At 38.5% G+C, this 22,423-nt stretch overlaps 1 non-coding gene across 1 annotated transcript; it reads left to right on the top strand.

Annotated features, from left to right (window-relative positions):
• The first annotated feature begins 2,456 nt into the window (after positions 1-2,456).
• Positions 2,457-2,529, top strand: trnak-cuu (transfer RNA lysine (anticodon CUU)). The gene has a single exon. It is a non-coding gene; the product is annotated as a tRNA-Lys (tRNA).
• The last annotated feature ends 19,894 nt before the right edge of the window (positions 2,530-22,423 follow it).

The raw sequence follows: 22,423 nt of genomic DNA, 5'->3' as shown, positions 1-22,423 counted from the left end.
TTACTGACTGATCATTTTCTTGATTATTTGGTAGTTGTTTAGTCAGTACAAAGTCAGAAAATGGTGAAAAATGTTGATCCAAAGTGATGTCCTCAAATGTCTTGTGTAGATATTCAGTTTATGGTCACAGAGGACCTGTGAAAGCAGAAAATATTCATATTTGGGAAGCAGAATTCAAAGAATTTGTATATTTTTTACATTTAAAAAAGTCTTGAAACAATCTATTTACTATCAAAATAGTTGGTGATTTATTTTAATAGTTGATAATTAATCGACTAGTTGCAGCTCTGCTTTGTAGAACTGTTTAATTGCTAATTAATTAATCTGAAATTTTGCTGCACAAATTTCAGATATGAGCTACTGGACTATGGTCGCAACTCGTACTTTACCTAAATATTTAATCTAAGGATAATCTGGAAAGTATTTACAGACACAGAAACAAACACTACTGCAGAAAACACCTGCAAAAAAAAAAAAAAAAAAAGCTTAATATCACATAAGATGGAAAGTGTATTATCATTTGAAGCATGTCATTTAAACAGAGTGGTGTTAGACTCACACACACTCTGTCATCATGTGTGCACTGAACGACTCAGTTCAACATAAATGTATTTTGTAAAGCTTATGTGAAGATTGTAATAGAATGCATTGACGCTTTATGACACTAAACAAATGTTAGCACTGTGTGTTAGAGGAAATATGTTACTGTCTCACTGTCACTAAAAACAGAATTCCCTCATGAAGGAAAATGAACACCTGCACATAAAATTCATCTGTAGAATCAAAGGGACCTTAAAAATATTTTAAAAATACTCCTCGTATTTTTGGCCAGAGTTAAAGAATATTGCCTATTTTCTGAGAGTTCCATATGTTAAATAGATATTAAATATTTTCTTAGAGGAAAAGATTAAAAAAGCCAAAGACAAACGAATTATTTTGTTTACATTTGGATGTTGTTCAAACAAACTGCCATGTTGTCTGATATAGGGCATTTTCTCTGTCCATTTGTGATACTGATAATAAAAACATATTTGTCCTGAATTCAAAGTGTCTTATTTGTTTTATTTTTAATCAAAAACTTTGAATTTTTTGCTAAAACGTTGAAAAAGCAGAGCAAAAGCATCAGCAGTGTAATTCATTTGCCCTCCATGTGTCTATCATCCAATCACGATTCAAGTTTGTGACCCTCATGAATATTAATGAGCACAATAAATAAAGCTCAGAGTCGTGGGTGTGGTTAGGAATGTTATTGGTAGGAAGAAAGCCACGTCAGGAGGCACGTGCCTGTAGTCCCCCAGCCAATGATTCGTTCTGGTTTTATTCTCGAGTAATGTGATTGGTTTGCTGCTTCAGCTGCTCCCTGAACGGCCCGAAATAGATTCAGTCAGATTAAAAACGAAAGATTATTAAAAAACTTTCAGCAAAAATGACACCTGACTGCAGAGGAAGAGACAGTGGCTACAGGTTAGATTCATTTATTCATCATTACAACCATATACAGTTATTACTGTTAAAAATTAATACTTTTATTTATATAGATATATTATTATAATTATATATACAATTATTTATTTATTATGAGGAAAATAAAGTATAAACTCAGGGATAAAATATTAAACTACAAGTAGGCTCGAAATATATTCCTTTATATTAAATCTTGGTCCGAAGGTGAGATTTCTGGTGGTTTTATTAAAATGTTATTGTATGTTCTGATGTAAAGACTAAAAATCTAATAATCAACCTGTTATCAGGTCAGCTGATTTCATTTTCAGCAGTTAAGTATTTTGAAGATAATAAATTCCAGTAGGGGATGCTCTGTTCTGTAGATAATACATGAATCGAAATTAATATTTTTTTTTCCTTTTTCTTTTTCCTTTTTTATTTTTTTTCCTGTGGTTTATTTGGCAGGCAGTAGGCATGTTATCTCTCGATCATTTAAGAAACTTTAAAGGATCATGACGTGAGGATGTGACCTGCAGGTTTCAGTGCAAATGTAGAGAAAAAAGCTGAAAAATAAGGGGAGAAGTGAAAGAAAAAGAAAGAAAAGACATATGGATCGTTTCCCTTTTTCTGTCTCATTTTTGTATTCACTTTATTTAAACATTAACGATATGTACAAACTGTTCCTGCCTGATACAAAAAAAGAAAATAGTTAATATAAAAATACAAAAATAATAAAATATATACATGCGATACATATTCCAAATACTGAATCATCAGTTGATATGAAATTTCTCAAAAACAAAATTGGTTTTGATTACCAAGATAGAATCTGGAGTGTCAGGTTAGTACTGATGCAGTTCCAAATGAAAATGTTCTAAATTTGGTTTTGGAGTCCTCCCATCTGTTCTTATGAATGCAGAAATTCCTGAAATTAAATCATTTGCCCAACTTTCCCTCCCATTTCAACACCGCCCCAAGTGGTGGAAATGTGTTGTGGCATGGTCCTATCATCAGCCCGGCTAGCTCAGTCGGTAGAGCATGAGACTCTTAATCTCAGGGTCGTGGGTTCGAGCCCCACGTTGGGCGAAAGATTTTGATCGATAATGTCATGCACTCACTCACTCGCTCACTCCTCCTGAACAGGTAATGTCTGCTGCTGTTGAAGAAAAGGCTAAACTACCAAGGAATCCGTATCCTTTGACTTTGTTTGATAATTATTGGCAAATTGGTAAATCAGTATTGTGACTGCATTTTTGAGCATGACGTTATGAAGACATGGATGTGTTAGATATATATTGTAGATAGATAGATAGATAGATAGATAGATAGATAGATAGATAGATAGATAGATAGATAGATAGAGTTGAGCTTCTGCAGACCTGGGTGAGTAAGCTATCATGTCGCCCTCTGGTGGTCAACAGCAGTCATAGCAACACCTCATGAGAGCATGAGGAGGGCAGTCAACATCAGTACCATCATCTTAACTATTTTCAGTATTTTACTTTGATGTATTCTTTTACTTCAGTTCTATTATGATTCCTCACACACTACCTAACAAGTGCCATTTGTTCTTCCCTGATTGAAACATTTTATAAGACTGGCCTTCCTGACTGAGAGCAGATATCACCTCTCATTGAACTGACAGTCAGGGTAATACTTGATATATTATGATTTTACAGAGAAAGTCGAAGTTTTGAGTGACTTGAGCGCTCCAGTCAATTTTTCACAGACTTGCTTGGTTCTGAAGAAGAATATTCACTCGTGGTAGTGCAGACCAGACTTTTAATTAAGTGACATCTGGGAGTTGCTTCAAGCTACTTTGAGCCCCCTGCTGATTTGTCAGCTTGTGTTTCCTACCTCTTGCCCTTTTTGTTAATTTGATGCTTTGATTCTATCAGTGTGTCTGGATATACTGTCCCACTACAGCAAAGTCTGAAAAAGACTGGGATCCATTTTTCTTCAACAGTTCCTTTGACTTTATGTCATTTATACTACAGATCTCTATTTATAGTATAGATACAAACTGTAGGTGGTACAGCAATATTTATGCGACAGATTTGACTGTATTTATATTAGCAATATAGGTGTATTTTTTTTTTTTTACCACCAATTAAGATGTATTTATACTACCAGTATAGATGTATTTATGGTACAGATACAGCTGTATTTACACTACCATAAAGCTATATTTATACTAGCAACATAGATGTATTTATACTACAGATAAAGCTGTATTTATAGTAACAATATAAGCATATTTATACTACAGATACAGCTGCATTTATACTACCATTATAGATGTATTTATATTATAGGTGCAGCTATATTTATATTACCAATATATCCATATTTATACTACCAATATAGATGTATTTATACTACAGATATAGCTGGGATGGAAGTACAGTGCCAGTCACACCTCAGCTGGGAGGCAACCTTCACTGATGTTTTGCTCCTTTGATTGCAGTACATCTCTGGGTGGTGGGGCAGCAGTAGGGACATCTCCCTACCACTCCCTGCGACTGGCCCTAGGATCCTGCTTTCCCCCACTTGGGGTCTCTTCTTCTGAGCCGCAGCCAAGCTCCCTTTCTTTGCTTCCTCAGCCAGTTCTCTGAGTGCCCTCCTTTGCTTGGGCCAATGACTGCCAGGGTTTTCATTAGCTGCTGGATGGATTTTTTCTCTGCATCCGTCTTCCACAGGGTAGGTGCGTACCTTCCACCCTGCTTCGGTGCATGCTGCACTAAGCTCGCTGTACTTCTCCTTCTTCCTCTTAAAAGCTGCTGCCATCCTTTCCTCTCACAGTGCTGTGAGTTCTACCTTGATTACTGTCTTGGCAGAGATGGACCACAGGACGATGTCTGGCTGTAGGGAAGTGATAGTTATTTCAGGTGGGAACTTAAGATGTTGGTTCAGGACAACCTTCATCTGCCACTCGTATCCAGGTGTCAATACAGACCATCCTTCTGGTTGATGTTTTCTGCTTCAGCTCCCTGCCTGATGAGGCGAATCTGTGGTTCAGAGGATGACGGGCTGGTTCTGTTGCCTTTGAGCCTGTGCTCTTCCAACATCTCTGCCAGTTTTATATGGTCGTGGTGCCATCTGTACTAATTGTGGGTCAAAGCTGATTTGCAGCCAGTTAGGACATGCTTCAAGTTGAGATTTGGGGCATTACAGAGACAGCAGGTTGTCTCAAAACCAGAGATTTACATTCTGGGGGCTTGGGAGGGTGTCATATGTGGACATCAGGAGGACGCTCAGTCTTGCCTATGACATCTTCCACATGTCAGGCCAGGTAATGGCCCTGTTGGCGATTGCCTCCCAGTTTATCCATCTTCCTTGCTCCCAGTGGCTGACAGCTCTGTTCTTGAGTTTTTCATCCTCCATTCTGATGACTTCTGAGACCCAAAGTTATTTTCTTCCTTTGTGGCTTTGGACCACATCTTGGGGGCTGGTCCCCATCCCAGCCCTGCGTTGCCCTGCTGAAACCACCCAACTATCTCTTGGTACTTTAGATGACTGATAGCCTGGTCAACTGCTTGTTCAGCCTTCCATTTGCACCCAATTCAGACTGATGCCTTGGCTTGTTTTACAACTGGGTTGGCTGAGTCTCTCAGCTCAAACAAGAGCCTCACCTTTTCCAGCTTGTAGCGAAGGTTGAGTGACTTCAGTGGTAGCTGTAGAGTGTTCTTTCTGAACAGGACAGCATTGAAGAGGCAGCAAGGTAGACCTAGCCATTTACAGAAATAGTTGTTGGCTTTCAAACACATCCTCTGTATTGTTGTTGTAGAGATCGTGCACAACTTCATCCTCACCCAGCTGAGGAGTTCTTCCAGTCTCTTCAACAGTCGGGTTGTGTAAGCAGCACTTCATAGGAGTGTTGTGACATCATCCATGTAGCTTCTGAGGGCTGGAAGACACTGTCCCAATCCGAATCTCACTCCTTGGACCAGCTGCCTTGCACCAATGAGGATGATTTCGAAGGCTGCTGCAAAGAGGATGGGTGAGATCCAACAACCCATCACTATGCCTTTTTTGAGCTGCTGCCAATCAGTTGTGATTTCTTGGGTTTTTAGAAAACATAGTTGTTACTGAAGTATGCAGAGACCAGGTTTATAATACAGGTAGTCCGGTGGAAAAAGCAATGCAGTGCAATGGTGGTGAGCTGGTGTGGGACAGATCTATAAGCGTTTGCCAGGTCCAACCAAATGATGTGGAGACCTACCTTCTTTCGTTTGGCTGTCTGGATTTGTTCCCAGGTCATGGCCAAGTGTTCGACACAGCCAAGAAACCCTGGGACCCCTGCCTTCTGACAGCTGCTGTTGATTTAGTTATTAGCCAGAAGGTAGATCTCAGGCGTATTTGAGGCGGTTGTGGAAGAAGCTAGTGCATGCTTTCTCCATCCTGCTCCTGCCTTTCTGAATCCACCTAGCTCTCCTGAGGATGACAAGTCTGGATCTCAGCTGATCCCAAAGAGCTTTGAGACCCTTGTTCTCTTCCTTTTGTGCTTTCTGGAGAAGTCATCTTTCCTTCAACAACCTAAGGATTTCACTCCCTCTCCTTCCTTTCAGCTTAGAGGTGATCTTTTTGGGCATTTCTCCAAACCTCGGCTTGCCTTTATTGTAATTGATGTTCCCAAAGCAGTTGAGTTTAGAGGTTGTGCTTTGTCACTTGTTTTGGGCCACTTGACTTTGGCCTGGCAGATTGGCCTCTCCTTTGGTGGTTTTCTTATGGGCTGGCTGCTTACAGGCTCAGGGCACGCTCCTTGCAGTGGGGCACATTCTTGCTGTTCTTGTGGCACTTCCAGTGGGAATGGCTGCAGCTCCTCTCTCTCACCATCTGTGATTATGGACTCAACTGCACTGTGGTGCTTAACTGGGCTATGAGTCCTCCTTGTCTCATCTGCAGAAGCATTGCAAATTTGCGCTTGGATTCTCCCTTTGCACTCTGCCTTCCCTTGGTGAATTCGCAGGCCCCGATGTGTTGTCACTTTGGACCATCCACAGCTGCATTTCCTAAGGATATTTAGGTCAGTAGTCACTGCCTTTCCAGTCTGTTCTGGGTTAGCCATCTTGGTTAGTCTATTTTCCATCCTGCCTCTTGGTGGACTGCTGGGCTGTCTTCTTCGCGTTGTGCTTGTAGTTTTTAGGGCATCCATGTAGTGAGAAAAACACTTAATGGGCATGTGGAAAGGGTAACTAGCCTGTCCACCACTGATGCAATCTTTTCTGCTGCTAGTCAGTCTTCCTGTATTTATACTATCAATAGAGATGTATTTATACTATAAATACAGCCATATTTTTTAACAGCTAGAGCCATATTTATATTGTTAGATGCCACTAAATCCCACACATTGGTCCTTTAAACTACTTTTGATTTTGTTTTGTAGACCAATAAAACATGAAGACTTAAAAAAATGAGCCGTATGAATGTTTCTCCATGTGGTCTCACTGATTGTCTCATCGTCTCTCTCCTGCTCTACAGAGCAGGTTTTATAACTACTGAGAGGAGAGACACAGTCCTGCAAAAATACAGTACAGTGGAAAATATACACTCAGAAAGAAACTGTGGAGTTCTGGGACAACTGCAGTGTGATGATTGGCTTTTGACTTGGTGCTGACTCAATAGAAAGAAATAGCTCATCATCATCATCAGCAGCAGCAGCACCATCACCATCATCTCTCTCAGATGGTCTGGCTTTCATCACAGCAGGTGTATGTATACACATGGAGAGTTCTGCTTTTTATAGGTTGGCTGGCGTGTCATGTTTAAAATTACTCACCCTGTTTGAGTTGGCATTCGAAGCTGAGGAGTGCGCACGTGTGTGAATGTGAGTGTGCATGTTTTGGAGGTGTTGCATGATTATCCCTGTATGATACAGACAGTGTTGCCTCCAGGGATCATACCCATTCTTGGCTCTTCACACTCACACAATACATCCTCAATTATGGTGCAATAATTTAAAAAGAGGCAGGACTCAGAGGAAACTAATAGCAGTGTTTTAATTTGTCACATGACTCTCTGGAGGTCATGTTGAATCGCTTTTGTGCAGCCTTCCTCACATGGCACAGCTCCGTCATCTCTCAGCATAGAAATAATCTGAAAATGTCTGTCTGTCTGTCATTTTTCAATCTGGAAAAAAGATCTGATTCACATTATGTAACATGGTAACATTATGGATTCCCATCATGACATTCTTAGTGTTGTATATTTAGGTTTATATACTGTTCAGCCAGGATTATATAATTATTTTATTTTTACTCATCAGCAGTGAGCCAAAGATGGCGGCAACACAACAAATGGTTGCAACATCCTGTCTGACAGGAAAGACACACCAGGAGACTGAAAACAAGAATTTAAATGCAACACAAATGATCCAAAACTGAAATGTGATGGGTTCTGTTAGTTTAGTCTGACACATTGTTGATGTAATGTTTGCTGAAATATGTAGAAACACAATGTTATAATGTAACCTGTAGGTAATGTCATGAAAACAGTTCATTTTTAATGCTTTTCAAGTTAAAATTTCCTAAATGTTAAACTGTTGAGGCAATTGAATTTTTCAGTTACTAGTGCAATACATTTTATTCCAATTTTAACAAAAACTCTTTTTTCATTCCTCAGTATTATGATACAGTGTTGTTTTAAGGTAACACACCCTAAAGTTTGCAATGAAATAATAATAGACTACTTGAAACTCATGTATGGTCTATATGAAACCCGGTAATGTTGTTTCTCATGAAACTTTCTGTTTTAAATAGCAGATGAGATAAAACTTGGTTGCATGTTGATTCCACGATTTGAGTGATTAGCATAATGAACTAATTAATTACCCAAAATTGGACTTGGCTGTAATTCTGCTTCTTGTTAACTTAAAAAGGTAATGTTAAGAGTCTGAATCCAGGCTTGTGATGTCCACAAATCCAAAAGCCTTGAATGATTCATAACAACATGTTGCAAAAGTGATTTTATGAGCAATGATGTGCACCCCTAGAATAAAGGCATGGAGCTGTATGATAGTTAATATAATTGCAGCCTAGCTAATGTTAGCTGCCTGACACATTTTTCATTAGAAAAAGCTTGTGTTTCTTACTATTTGCTTGTAGCTGGTTAACCAACAACAATCTTGTATGATTGCAGCTGCAAGCATAATTTAACTTTTATGGTTACTGTTATCACAGTATCATAATAGTAATTCAATAACATACTAGTTAAAAAATCATCTCAAATAAGGCTGTTTTTCATCAACATGGTGTTGTTATTAATGATTAATTGGCTAATGAGTGCAATAGGATTAAAAATCTTTTCTCATACTGTATTTTATATACACTATGCAGTTGGGTAACATTAAAATGAATATACTCTGGGAAGTCTGTGATGATTTTGTGTTTTCTTCTTTATTTTACCTGATAATGAGCCACTTATGCTGATTATGTGAATTGCATACTAGCACTATAGAAGACAATTCAATCATAAAATGTCAGAGTATTGCTGGGTTCAAGAAATTTCCAGTAGACTATACTATGCATCATAGAGGATTGATTTCTCTCACTGGGGACTCAGCACCACATCAGAGGGACGGAAATGATTTTATTTAAAAAAAAGTGTGCTTTTCCTTTCTCTCTTTCTGTGCCTCTGCTTCTTGTTCATCTGCATTTCCCAGACACTGCCTGGGACTCTGACATCTCTGTTTCTCTGTGAGTTGGTTCTTTTCCAACAGGACAGTGATGGTGCTTTCCTTTTATTTCAGCTTGATGAGAAGCTGTCAGTAAGCTCCCTCTCTGTCCTGATGTGTACAGATGTCTGCTGCTCTGCTGCCCTGGTTTATATACGCCACCAGCAGCGCTATACATGCTGCCATTGGCTGCTGAGAATTATCATACAATGGCAGATTGGCTGGGACTTTGACAGTGATGGATTGGCCCACTGGTGATTGGGTAATTAAGCAGTGATGTCACTTGAATGTAGGTTGGCTTAGGGAGGGGGAGAGAGAGGCTGAGAGACGAAGAGTGTGTGTAAAAGAGAGAGAGAAAGTGGGAGGGATGAAAGTGATAAAGAGACCCAGCAGTTGCATTGGAGAGAGGGAGAGAGAGAGAGAGAGAGTGAGAGAGAGAGAGAGAGAGAGAGAGAGAGAGAGAGAGAGAGTATTAACAGTCATCTACAGCTTTTAAACAAAAGTCAGTCATTATTTTGTTGAAGCATAAATAAAGTGATTGAATTACAGGACTGTTTGTTGGCTGGTTGCTGTTTGTTTTGTTTTAGGTGAAAAATGGTGGAAAATATATAAGAAAAATAGAATTACTGCCACACCAGTCAAATTACAGTTTACATCCATGTCTGTCCAGACTCAAATAACATCTGTAGTGAAGACTTTGATGGAATTTATCACCATGCTTTTTGAAAGAAGTCATCACTACATTAACATGTGAGATTCCGGTGAATAATTTCCAGTAAGAAAAATACTTCACTTTGAGACTATTTTTACAGAGATGGACAGCGGACTTTACCTTGTGAGGCAGATGGATTTGTGAGATCATTTGAGAATCCATCTTGCCAGGCTCCAAGTTATCTGTTTGTGTCCACACCAGAGGTGGTTAATTATAATATTCATGTATGTATCAAATTCTCTGTAAGACACTATATACTGTACATACATACATACATCGTACAAACCTCTAGAAACCTCTGTAAATATGGGCATCTTATTCAGGGCCCAGAATGCAAAAAGGTTTGATAAATCAAGAAACCCTCAGAAACGTCTGACAAGAGCACAAATCCAGAAACATTTAAAAACATTCAGAGACCTCCAAATACTGCTTATAAAACATTTGTAAATCTTGGGAAACTCTAAAGACTTCGGACGGTCAGAATCCAACAAAACCTTAAATTCCAGTGACCTCCAAAAAGTTTTGGCCAAACAAGAAACCTTTAGAAACTTCTGTCCAGAGCATTAGTCATAAATATATAATATTCAGAGACATCTACAAACTACATCTATATTCATAAAAAATCATTAGATAACATCTGAAGACCACTGAAGAGCTTTTGGAAGTCCAGAATCCAACAAAACTCCAGCGACCAAAAAAGATTTAATGGACTGAAGAACATTACAGATAAACTTAGCTAAACTTAACCTAGAAACTTAGAAAACAAAAAACAAAATTAAAACAAAATTAAGATCAAAAGCTGAGAAACTAACCATGTATTACACAACCAGTAATGAGATCAGCACAAGCTAGCAACTTGGCTAGTTAACTCTGTTGACATGGAATCCAAGTAAGAGCAGGAGAAAACCTCATCTCACCAGCCGTCAAGTCAAAAGACTAGTTGCCATTCATGATCACTATTTTAACATATGAAAGGTTAATCCACTACCTCGTTAGTTTCATTTTTAGCTACTGTTAGCTTAGTTTATTTGACATTTTATTCTAGTTCATGGTTACTTTAGCTTTTAATTGCAGGCTACTTTTGTCTTAGCTCATTGGAGGTTAGACAAAGCCATTGGTTGAGGCATTTCAAGCTATAGCTTGTCCCTACATTGAGGAAACTTTTCAGTTTTCCATTTGGCCTCCAACTGTATGACTAAATGTGCTGGCTAAAGGGCCAGTGAGTCAAGGAAACATTAGACTACATTATTTTACAATGCAAGTGGAGTGTCAGAGCTGATTAAAAGCTTTAAGAACTCTTGTGAGTGATTGTTTTGTCTCTGTTGCTGTGATATAAATGTCTTGCAGCATGACATAAGCTTTATTCCTAAAGTAATGGTATAACATTACAGTGTCTCAGTGACGTTTCAGTTTTCCATTAGGCCTGTCTCTGCATGGCCAAATGTTCTGCCTGCAAACCGTCACCTTTAATGTGATATGGAAATGTAATTATGTTATTTTTCTACAGCAGGCTCCAGCTGGAAGCCTGGCTGTAAAAATTAATTAGCACCTTCAAAACGCCAAGCCTCCAACACCATAAGGAGTCAAGTGACAGCACAAGAGTCACTGCCAACAACAGCCGGCAGCCACGGCCTCCAGACAGACGGAGAGACCCCAGGAAAATCTGAAAAGCCCCAGAGAACCCCAGAAGTACGTACTGAAAACCTCTGAAAAGGAATAGTTGGACATTTAGGGAAATATACCACTTTGCTATTTCATGTCTGTATGGTAAATATTTAGCTGGAGCCAGTAGACAGTTAGCTTAGCTTAGCATAAAGACTGGAAACAGTGGGAAACAGTTAGCCTGTTTCTATCCAAAAGCATCTAAATCTACCAACCAGTACCAAAGATCAATAATTAACATGTTATAAGTTTGAAAACCTTAATGTGCTGTTTTATGGGGGTTATATGCCAGACTATTTCTTGGCCTGGACAAGTAAATTTTCTTTCTCCACTAGTTGCCTGACAACTCATCCTGGGCAGATAAACTCCTGTAAAACATCAAATTTTGGCTAGGTTTTGCTTTCCTGGTCAGTAATATTTACAACAGTGGCATCAATTTAATTATCTAAGAAAGTGAATAAATGTATCTGCCAAAATGTCTAACTTGTCTTTTAATTGAACCTTCAGAAACTATCAAAGACATTCAGAGACTTCGAGATACTTCTGTAAATCTGGACATCTTATGGAAAGCCCAGACTTCAAAAAGGTTCAACAAACCAAAAAAAATCTATAATTTCTTAAAATTTAAATAAAAGTCAATGTATTAAAGATGTGGAACATTATAAGGTGTGAATGGAATAGATAATAGCTGAATATAAAGTATGAATAGTTGGAAAAGTAGGAAAGGGATGAATGAGCTAAACTGCATTGCTGATGTTATAAGATGAATAATATCAATAATGTATGAAAGATCTGGAAAAATTTTAAGGTTTGTTGAAAAACTGATGCTAAACTGAATCACTGGCTTTAATTGTCGAGTATAATTGCTGGGAACTAAACTGCATTGCTTCACTAATGGCTGGGAGAAAACTTTCCCAGAAATTCACAGATCTCTAGAAACATCTGTAAATGTGGACATCTTTTTGAAAGCCCAGAATCCAAAAAGTTAAAACAAACCGAGAAATCCTCAGAAACTTCTGTCAGGAATACAACTCCCAACACATTTAAAAACATTCAGAGTCCTCCTGAAGCTACTTTTAAAACATCTGTAAATCTCGGGAAACACTAAAGACCTTTGGAGAGCTTTTGGATGCCCAGAATCCAATAAAACATTGAAGCCCAGTGACATCCAAAGAGGTTCGATGAACCGAGAAACCTTTAGAAACTTTCTGTCCATAACACCAGAAATATTTAGAAACTACATCTACATTCATAAAACATCTGTAAATCTTGGGAAACTCAAGAAAACTTTAGATAACACATAAAGACCTCTGAGGAGCTTTTGGAAGTCCAGAATGCAACAAAACTCTAGTGACCAAAAAAGATTTAATGGACTGAAAAACCTTTGGATAACCTCTGATAACCTATAAAAACCTGTCCATGTCAAGAAACCTCTCAGAGATCTTCAGATCCTACCATGTAATACTTTGACAAAAACGTCCACAGATGGACTGGTTTCACACTCACTTTCGACATCAGATCATCTCTGTTGGTGTGTCTGAAAAGTTTTCTACCTGGTTTGTTAACTCTTACAGCAATGCCGAGGTCTGGTCAGCACCACAGAGAGTTAAAGACCCACAAGCGGCCCAAAGTTGGGCCTCATCACTGAACTCCCATCATTCTTCACTGAGCAGAGAAAGGAGAAATACAACACATGGCCTTTACATTGCTGGGCTGCGCGCCTCCTTTTCAAATAAATAATAACTAAATAAATATGAGCCAGGTCTTGGCTGAAGCAAACCAAGGGGCCTGTTGTGCCACCATCTGGCCAAAGATCATGTCAAGATCGGCAGCTAGCCAGCAACATTTACTGCAACATTGCTTGGTAAAGGCTCACAGTATAGGGTTAAAAAAAAAAAGTAAAAGTTGGTGGCCACAGGAGGCCACCTACATGGAATATTTGGTGGCCATAGGCCGAACCCTGAAAACTGTGTGTATTTTTTTCCCTTGTACTTTCAAGTACTTATGAGAAATTTTAGGAAAAAATCAGGCCTCAAGAGTTTAAACTTTACCTTAAACTTGTACATATACCTTAAAGGACCGGTGTGTAATAATTACAGGAATTTATGTACATAAATGAGATATATTATATATAAGTATGTTATTTATTATTATCAATCAACGTAAACTCATAATCTATATGTTCCCGTTACTTTAGAAATAGCCATTTATAGTTACATACTGTCGGGTCGACTTACGGAGATCATCATCCTGCGCCGTCTACGGCAGCGCAGACAAACTGCACTAACAGTGAGTCTTGGGAAGCCCATGGCGACCTTACGTAGACTCCGCAGCGTAAACACGGAAGTAGACGGGGAGGATAGACGCGGGTGATTGCTGGCAGACCATTTAGCGTTGTGAACCTTGACTGGCACAGTTTTGACAAATGGAGGATCATACATACACTGTACCAGAACAAAAAGCAGCGGACAGTGAATCCCCGTCATCCAAGAAGCGGAGACGCAAAGAAAGTAAACGCAAGCATGACAGGAAACGGCAAAAACACGAATCAACATTGGCATAGCGTTTACACGATGGAAATCGCTGATGGAGGACAAACCTTTTCACAGTGACGCCAAGGTTGCCTGTTTTCTGCTGGACAAGTAATTCATCCTACACACATAATTGTAGTTTGTTGTGAGATAGCTTTCGCTCGCCATTTTGTCCGCTGACGGCCACCGTACTCTTGATGAGAGAGGGGTGGTGTCAGGTTAAACCCTTTTAGTTGCAATCTAAGGTTTGAATGCTAGATGCCACTGGAAATCACACACTTCTCCTTTAAAGGGACAGTTCACCTCCAAAATACATATTATACCCCACATTACTGGCCTGTAGTGTTGTTTATCCATCTAGATAGTTTTGGGGTGAGCTGCAGAGTTTTGGTAGAGATGTCTGCCTTCTCTTCAATATAACTGAACTAGTTGGCACAAAAAACAGAGAAAAACATATTTGAAAGATTTAAAATCAGTGTCTTTTCTGTATCTTTTTCTAATTTCATGTAGGAACTACTTTGTTGCAACTCCTGCAAATCTGCAGCTCTCACCAAAACTATCTGGATGGATAAATAACACTGATTTGGGTTGAACTGTCTCTTCAAGTCTAAATGTATAATTCTAACCTTATGTATGCAGTCTGGAAAATATTCGTAATTCTTTAGGATGTGCTGCACTTGGTGGGACATTTTAAGCCCATGAGACAGCAAAAATGGGTCTCACACACACACACTCACACTCACACACATTATAAATGATGCCCCTGTGCTTGAAAAAACAAACGGGTTCCATACAGGATCTCAGAGCTCTGATTGGAGAAACACAAAACCAGCCAACAGAAAAACACGCAGCCGCAATTAGCAACAGAAAAACCATTTATCCCAGTGTGAAGGTAAACATGTAGAGACAAGTCAGTGAAAAAAGGAGAGGGGAGGTGAGGTGGGGGTGATTACGCCTGAAAAGCAGGGTAGTGCTTCAGATTAACTCTATGACTGTTTCACTCTCTCAGTATCTAATGTCCTGTAAAAAACAAAATCCCTGGCTCCACCTTTCGCCCTCTGTATAATGAATGTTTAGCACTGATATAAACAAAAAACCTTTTATACACGTCTTTTTATTTCAACAAGTGTATACCGTAAACCAGTACCAATATGTAAACATACCAGAATTTATAATGTATATATGAAGGCTCTAAGCCATAGACGTCCCAGTCCAAAAAAGTCCAGAAAATGTCCATTGTTTATCTCCTCTTAAAAAGTCAGAAAGTGGGGACCAGAGTTCTCGAAAAATTTGTCCCTTATCGGTTATTTTCTAAGGTTTACCTCTCTAATCATAGTAATTGTGACAATTGATTCAGGAACACCTCAAAAATAGGAAAGGATTTGTTTTTCCAAAATAAAAGTATAAATTTCTTTGCTAAGTGTTCTATGTTGATTAATATTCTACATGGAACTGGAAATAGTACATATCATTTTAAATAAATATGAACATGAATTTAAATTTTAATGACTGAAACTTTTCACCAGATGACTTTGCCAAAACATATGCATGAATGTTCCTTCTTCAGTTTCGCGTATTATTATTATTATTATTATTATTATTATTATTATTATTATTATTATTATCTTTGGAAATTTTATCAATTTTTATGGGAGTGGGACAGAATTTAAGTTTTTAACTTACAATTTATTTCCTATATGTTGTTACTTGTAAAAGGAAATGTATTCTTTCACAAATGTTTAACCTGGTATTTTCATCTAAAAACATCCCCAGATCTTTAATAGGGTTGGGAAAGATGAATGGACTTTAATATTACACAATTCACTAATCTTATCTTTAATTGTAATGGAGGATATTAATATATCCTGTACTTCTGGACCATCCAAAACACGTTTTATTTTTCAGGTCAGGAGCTGGTTTCTGAGATTCTTTGCTGTGTTGTTATAATAATTTATTCTTCATAACCAAAATAACACAATTGACATTTATAGTTTTTGTTTGCAGCTCCGTTAGTTAAAATAGATAAATAGATTTCTGTGACCACTTCATTGCCAGTAAAATCATGTTTTTATTGTATGTAGATGGTGTACAGACTCAGTGGTAATACAGCTGCTTTTTTAGCACTGAAGAGCTACAATATTCATGTTTTTTTAATAGGTGGATTATTACTGTAATACTGTAGCGACTGTGAGTAGTGTAGTTTGGTAGTATTAATAGAAGTGTAAAAACTGTTTTTTTCATTTGTGTACTTGCTCCTTTTAACCACTAGGTGATGCAAAAAGCCAGTTTACAGCTCAGGACAGCAGCACTAAATAGTCTCTGTTACTGGCTCTGTACACACAAACACACAGTAACATACACAGCAAATAACTGTTAATGTTCGGAGATGGAACCAAACTGCACTGGGTTCAGTGATTTACAGAATCATTTACATAAAGAGGGGTGGCTCATAACAGATGGTCAAATGGGAGCAGCAGAGGGCCACATGTCTTTTAGTCCTTAATATGGGTCAAGATCCAAAAACATCTCATAAGGCAATGCATATCCTTGACGACATCATCACTCTTATTTTCCTGCCCCAGAGAACATGATACAACTTTAGCAGTGACAACCCATGACTAGTGAACTGGCATTTGTTTTTCCATATCCTCTCAGGTTATTTTAAGGCACAATACTCACTTATCAATAGAAAGAGAACTGGAAATGAGCCAGACCTTAATATGTGTCCTTTGGATTTGCTAAAAATTCAATTTAAATGATCAATAATTAATTAATCACTTATAAATTAGTAGTATGAATTGAAAGTAAGTACTATGCGTCATACTGTGGCATTATATATTGAGGAATGTGTGCTGTGCAGTCTGATGATTTACTAGAGAAGGCAACTTCATCAGAAATTGCAGTGTGAATGGCTGCTGTTGAAAGGCTGATGTTTAACAGAAAACCTGGCTTTAATTTGTATGGAGAAGCAGCTGCAGGAATATGAAAAGTTGGAAAGATGGGAAAGGGTCTAACTAGAATGAATTAGACTTCAAGTTGAATAAAACTCAGTGTATCAGAAATGTGGAACATAATAAAGTTTTAATGGAACAGATAAAAGTTGAAAAGAGTATGAATAGTTAGAAAAGTGGGAAAGGGTTGAAGGAGCTAAACTGCATTGCTGGCTTTAGAAGCTGAATAATGTTGGGGCCAGGTAGCTCATTTGGTAAAGCATGTACACCAGGCGCTGAGGCTGTGAGTCCTCTGCAGCGGCAATTGGTTCAACTCCTGCCTGTGGCCCTTTGCAGCATGTTATCCCCCTTTCAAAATTATTAAAAAAGAAGTTGAATAATGTCGATACTGTATGAATGATCTGAAATAGTTCAGGTTTTGTTGAAATACTGATGATTAACTGAATTGCTTTAATTTGTATGGAGAAGTAGCTGAAGGAGTATAAAAAGTTGGTAAAGGTCTAATTAGTATGAATAGGACATAAAAAGTTGAATAAAACTCAGTGTATCAAAGATGTGGAACATTACATGGTTTGAATGGAATAGATAACAGCTGAAAAGAGTATGAATAGTTGGAGAAGTGGGAAAGGATTGAATGAGCTTAACTGCCCTGCTTGGTTTAAAAGTTAAATAAAAATAATGTATGAAAGGTTTGTTGAAAAACGGATGCTAAACTAAATTGCTGGCTTTATTTTGTATGGAGAAACAGCTACAGGAGCATGAAAAGTTGGAAAGATGGAAAAGGGTCTAATTAGTATGAATAAGACTTAAAAGTTGAATGAAACCCAGCACATCAAAGATGTGCAACACTATAAGGTTTGAATGGAATAGAGAAAAGTTGAAAATGTTAAGGTCTGTTGAAAAACTGATGCTAAACTGAATTGTGGTCTTTAATTTGTGAGGCAGCTTAAGAAGTGTAATGGCTGGGAGCTAAACTGCATTGCTTCACTAAGGAGGCTGGGAGGTAAACTGAATTATTCATTTTAATTTGTATGAAGCAGCAGATGAAGGAATAAAATAGAAAAATAATTTAAAGGTCAGGTAACTATACCTGTATACTGTAATGACCTCTGTGACTCTATATGTGTCTTCGAAACCCTGACATAATAACCCTGATGATGTCATTATTTAACAGTAGGGGGAAAAAAGTGATTTTAGTGCAGTGGCAAAGGGCACTGTTAACTTTCCTTGCATCATGGAGGCATTTACATAACTGTTCAGCAGTGTAATGGCCAGCTTGTGTGTGTGTGTGTGTGTGTGTGTGTGTGTGTGTGTGTGTGTGTGTGTGTGTGTGTGTGTGTGTGTGTGTGTGTGTTAGTTAAGGGAGGGGGAGTGGTTTATGGAAAATTGGTAAAATTCATCATTGCAATGTTGTTACCATGATGTTGCTATGTGTTGTCGAGACAACTGTGGCGCCTTGGTCAGCTTTGATCAAATGGTGACAAATCTTTCTCACACACACACACACAACCACGCAGCAGTGATCGACACAGTGGCATTCACACGCATTTTCATTTTTGCACACACAAATGCACAGGCTTTCAAATGCTTCCCACTGACTGTCACAGGCTTACACATACACACTCTGACACGCACAGTCGTCTGAATGGCCGTCAGTTCTGCTTGTCTAAAATGGCCAAAGGGTGTCCAGGACAAAGGGGGAGTGACAGGCCTCTCTGATTGGTCATGGCAGACTTTGACTGACATGTGATGGCAGCTGGGTGGAGTGTGTGGGAGCAGCGCCACCTCACAGTTGATTCTGGTGTGTGTGTATGTGTGTGTGTTCGTGTTGTTGCTGAGCAGCACAGACTAGACACTGTAACAAAGAAACAATATCACAAGATGTTTCTCTCTGAACTTCATCTGAAATAATCTGCTTCCTCATAAATCAGCTTTATGATCAAAGTTTTACATAGTTTACAAGTTAAATAAATATGAAGACTTTTTGCCATAGAAATATTAAATCAACAGTTCTAAAATCAAGATGTTATCAAAGTAAATGATAATGTACATGCTAACAAACAGAGTAATTTCCTCAAATTATATTATAAGCATCCAGCTGCTTCAAAAAATGTAAATTAACAACTGAAGTGATTTTAAGTTGGCATTCACGTGATGTCAGAATTAGGGCTATGAGCAATACCATGGTCAAATGATGCCTACTGGAAATTTTATTTTGAATGATCAATCTCATGTTGAGATCAGTGCATCGATCTATCAATACATCCATGGATCAGTGCTGCCACACACAAGTCAGGAACACAGCCTCTGATTGGCTGACAAGCTCAACCCAAGGCATCTTGGGATTGCCTATGGACAGCTAACGACATGATGACAATGACAACAACATGGAAAAATGGATAAATAATTACAGAGGACACTGGGTGTTGGAATTATCATGGATTTATTTTACTATGTCTCCAAGAAGACACAAGCTACTCTGGAGTGGGGCCAAAGTGAACCAAACCCGTCACGTCTCACCGACTGCGGTGACCCCATGATGACCCTCCTTTTCAGGAGAGCAGAAAGAAATTTTTTTAAAGTCTCTTTATGGTCAGCTCTCAATACTTCTGTGGCTTCTAACTGAATCTCTGTGTTTTGAAATATGGTTTCTCTCCTCTGTCACTGTTTGTATTTTCAGGTTTGTGCTTTATTACACACAGCTGATGTCTGTGGGTCTGTACTCACTCATGATTGCCTCGGTAAACTGTTGCATGCACGCACGAAGCACGTGCTACTCGGCTGGTAGGAGCTCAGGACGGAGAACATAACTCACATCCAGGAGATGAGACTCAACAATCAACTGTTTTTAGGCTTTCTACCTACTGCAGCTTTAAATGGTTTATTTATTCATCTATTTTTATAACCAGGAGTCTTTATTATGAAAAACATCTGGATTCTCTATGCTGTTCCTGTATTTGACTTCCTGTCCAGCTTGATCTGCTCTGTGCAGCTTGACATGGTGTCCATCAAAAATAGACTTGCCACATATTTTCTGTGAACACTTCTGGGACGCCTCCAGTGTTCATTTTGACAAGAATTTTTAATTTAGTTTTAGTTGTAGTCACGTTTTTATTTCTTATCCTTGATGAATTGGATAGTGTGGATCTTCAGTCATATAATCTGTGATTGTGTGGTGTTAGTCCAATTGAGTTTTATTTGTAGTAGACAAATATTGCTACTGTGTATCAAAATTTGACAGATGTAGCATAAACACCTGAGTTACTGATGATGAAATATAAACTGTTACTACTGTCCCAGGTCTCCCCTATCATATAAGAGTGATTGTAGTCATTCCTGATGCATCACTATAGGTTATCAGACACAGATAATGTATAAATAAAACTATTTCTAAGTCTCAACTTTATTCATCAGGACAGAATGAATAGAGATTTGGTTGCAATTTTTATTTTCACTATATTTGTTCATTTGTGTCATCATCACAGTTTAGTAAATAATAAATAAATAAATAATAAATACTTATCAAATCATTTTTGTTAACTAAATTAACACTGGACACTTCTGAAACACGCTGCAGTACTTCTGGAATCCCAAGCATCATCTAGAAGAGCCACAATCAGCTCCGATGCCTGGGTCGCAAACACAGACAGTTATGATACAGATGGTACAGATCTCTCATCCTCTCTCAGAGATAAAGCAAACAAGTGCTTTTGCTGAACTATTCATCCAACGACAATTGCTGCTAATTTAAAGAAATTTGTCTGTTTCATTATTCTGCAGGGTCGGATATCTGATATCTTCCTCTCCAGCTATATGCTGTGACTTAGACCTCCACACACTGTGGGTTTCTGCTATATACAGCAACACAATTAATCTGTATTCATCATGCAAAATGCAATCTTGATCAAATCAAAGGGTGATGATGATGATGATGATGATAATGTGCAACGAAGATAATAGCTTTATTTACATAAGACTTTTCCTAACAAAGTTACAGAGTACAAATTAATAACTTCTTTTGATACATAAGAATATTATAAACTAACCACACAGAAACACAAACAGTAACCTGAGCAGGTCCAAATGATGATGATGATGATAGTGATGATGGTGGCTCTTGACAGTGTGTGCGTATGTGTGTGGGACAAACTGATTGACTTCTGCCATGTGTACACTTGTAGGTGTGTGTGTTTGTGTGTGTAATTTATGTGCAAAACACTGCTAATTGCAACCACTTGTTAAAGGCTGAGGTCTGCATCTCTTCTTATGTCATATTACACTCACACACACACACACACACACACACACACACACACACACACACACACACACACACACACACAGGTCTGTTTATTTACGGCCAGTGTCAAGTGTCTGAGATTGATTATAAATGAACACTGGCTCATGATTAGCTTGAACAAGATGGTGTGTGTGTGTGTGTGTGTGTGTGTGTGTGTGTGTGTGTGTGTGTGTGTGTGTGTGTGATATATGTCTCTCAAAGAGTTGTAGGTTAATGATTGGGTCTAGCTGTATGTTTATGTCAGGAATAACGACTTACCGTGGTGAATGTATGTGTGTGTGTGTGTGTGTGTGTGTGTGTGTGTGTGTGTGTGTGTGTGTGTGTGTGTGTGTGTGTGGTTTTCATATGCCTGGTGTGGAACGGGAAGCAGGAAAGTAGTCCCGACATCTATCCATCACTTTGACCGTGCTGCAATCCACGTGCCGTGATTTGCCTCCTGTGTGTGTGTGTGTGTGTGTGTGTGTGTGTGCATATTATCCCCTCTGATTGGCTGTAATGTTTAACACATGGCTGTATGGTGAAACTCACTTTCCCACCAACACTGACAACTCACACAGTTATGTTTAAGGTTTTGTTTGTTAGGCTCCACACAGCTTCACATTCAGAAATATCTCAGTATAAGCAGCCATCCACAAATGGTCACAGCTGACAGTAGGCATGACTCAGTGACACTCACAACTATCTCAATGCTAAATCTATCCTCTCCATATACATATAGAATTCAATTCAAAATGGTTTCAATCCAATTCAATGACAGGCATTTTTCCAGAAGTGCACACAAAAGCTCATACTGCTCCCAGGAAGATTTTCTGGTGACCAAGAAGTTAATATAATAATTTGCAGCCAAACTTCAAAACTCAAAGCAAACAGGGGGTAGCATATCACCAGAGTAACCACTAACTCTAACTGCTGCAACATCCGAGCATGGTTAAAATGATAGTTTTAAATGTCTCAGAGGCCAATGAATTCAGTCATCATTCAGTGGATAATGACTAAATTCTCATTTTTGGGTGAACTATCCCTTTAATGCTCACCCCTGAGAGCCAAAGGACAAAACATAGAGACTGGAATTGGAAGCAGGGATCTCTAGTAACACGGTCAGCTGCAGTATCCGTTCAGTGAAGGGCCAGGCCCCTCAGAAAATGGTCATGC

This window comes from Lutjanus erythropterus, chromosome 19 (genome assembly GCF_056507025.1).
Source record: "Lutjanus erythropterus isolate fLutEry1 chromosome 19, fLutEry1.hap2, whole genome shotgun sequence".
Taxonomy (NCBI): domain Eukaryota; kingdom Metazoa; phylum Chordata; class Actinopteri; order Lutjaniformes; family Lutjanidae; genus Lutjanus; species Lutjanus erythropterus.
This window is presented reverse-complemented; position numbering and strand designations above follow the sequence as displayed.